Raw genomic sequence first — 2,406 nt, forward strand, 5'->3', positions numbered from 1 at the left:
GGGGGTGGGGGTTGGGGGATTGCTGATTGGGGAGGAGACAGTAAGTTATGCCATTTATGCAACTTGTTTTCTTACTTTTATTAGGAAAATTATTTTCCTAATTTTTAGAAAACTTATTTTCCTTGAGAATTTTTTTTAACGTTTTAACCAATCAAACATAAAAAAAAAAATTAATTTTTTTTTCTCCATACCAAAAAACATTAATGCTTAAGGTGCAACCTAGAGGCAAGTGGGAAATCACTACTGAGGAGTATACATATTCTATGCCTACATACCCTTAAATGATGCAAGTACACACACAAATAATAAAACCACAAGAAGTGGGAAAAGAAAAATAAAAGTTAGCTTAAAACGCTTGGAAGAAGAAGAAGGATTATTAACTTTACTAAAAGCAATAAAGATATAAAAGAAGCATAAAAAGAATAACTTTGAGAGAAAAAAAAAATAAAGGTAGGAGAGAAGTAGATACTAAAACTAGAAAAGAGTACTCTGGCTCATGTTGAAATTGAGTATTTAAATTAATTAATTAGTTTCTAAACAAGAAAGATTATGGGAGGGTATCTATATAGAAAAATGAAAGGTTGACTAAGCAAAAGATCTAAGAACGTGGCGAATGATTGAAAACTGTGGTTTGAACATCTTTATATTTAGGAGATGGTGAAATGTTTATTTCTCTATAGATAAGAAGTACAATAATAGGAATTAATTAATAATGCTCTAAAGACTATATATAATTAATGCTTCAGATAGCTTTTTGATGGTTCAAAATATTTAATTTATATAATAAAAGAAAGACTATAAAGTAAATATATCAGAGATAAATATAGAGATTGATATATTATTTAATTTTGAATTGATATATAAATGAATTGAATTGTCTTTTTATTTGTAGATGAAAATAAAAAGAAGTTGATGCAAGGCTTTGCAGGAAGCAGTTGAAATTGTTGTATTAATCAGAGCATTAGCGGCTAACTACTCTTGTTTTGAGGTTACGACGATAACACTATTGTTTAGTGAATGATTTAGTGATCAATGTTTATTTACCAATATTAGTTTTTTCTTATATTTGTATGCTTACATTTTTAATGTTTAGTTACCATAAAAATAAATGAATAATCTCTTTGTGAACACGAAAAAAGAATTATTGAGATAAAATAAAGAATATAAGGAGTAGGATCTTTAATTTAATTAGTAAAATAAAGAATTGATATACATCTAGAACATAAATTTACTAGAAGACCCTACTTGGATACGAAATTGGAATATTAGATATACACGTAGATGTTGGGTTATCACAGCTCTAATTGTGAGGTCAATATAGATAAGTAATTAAGTCTCAAAATACCTTAATCATATTATTAACCCTGTAAATCAACATTTAGATGAATAAATTAAGTCTATGAAATAAAAAATTAGACATGAATGCTTAGCAAATTCGTAACCCTATATTTTCTCTCAATACTTGATATCAACCAATTTATTGTATAATTAAAAGTAGTTTTAATAAATCAACATATTATATTTGGTCATTTAAACACTTGGGTAAATTTATAATATTAGGATAACTAAATAGTTGCTAAGTTACAAGTCCCTCTGGAATTGATATCGATCCAACTCTTTAGAGCCTCCACATTACTATTATAATTACGTACACTTGCGTGTCTGTTGAATGCAAATAGCCATGTCATATGTTCAAGGATAACTTAATTGAGAGATGAACTATATATCATCTTTGTAAATGACAAGTCACTATTAGCCTTTATGAACCTTCCAAATAATAATAATAATAATATTCCTAGTTTCCCTCTTTGAGATTTTGAACCTTTTCGTTGGCTAGCTATAATTGAAAAGTCATATCCCATAACTGTTATTGTTCACAACTCTCTCCAGGTCACACTTTCTCTCTCTCTTTCTTATTTGGCGTACGATTAGTGGTGCTACTAACGACTCTCATCGCCGGCATGACCAAGGATAGGCAAAAAAAATGTGGCGAACAAGATACAACTTTTGAACCCTCCACCGACCATGGTGAATCAGTAAGTGACTATGATTGATAGGGGCAAGGAAATGGTAAGTGAGGTACTAACCGGGGAAAACTCTACTTATGGAATCTAGGAGGAAATGATGAAATTGGGAGTTACAATAACCCATCCTAGCAACATGTGATAAATGGAGATCTAAATTGAAGGTTATGGAATACTAGGGCTGCCCTAGGCACTGAGTTGAAGGAACTAGGGGAACAAGATGTGATATAGAAGGGAGTTCTTACGCTGGTACTAAACCCTAGTATGGACCCATAGTCTGCTTAGGCGACACAGAGTATTGCAGTGAAATCAATGGCTCTAGCAATCCAGGTGCTGATAAAACCTACGCAAGGGAGAAATCAAGGGGTGTAGAACCCATGCT

Source organism: Solanum tuberosum, unplaced genomic scaffold (genome assembly GCF_000226075.1).
Source record: "Solanum tuberosum cultivar DM 1-3 516 R44 unplaced genomic scaffold, SolTub_3.0 scf00145, whole genome shotgun sequence".
Classification (NCBI taxonomy): Eukaryota; Viridiplantae; Streptophyta; class Magnoliopsida; order Solanales; family Solanaceae; genus Solanum; species Solanum tuberosum.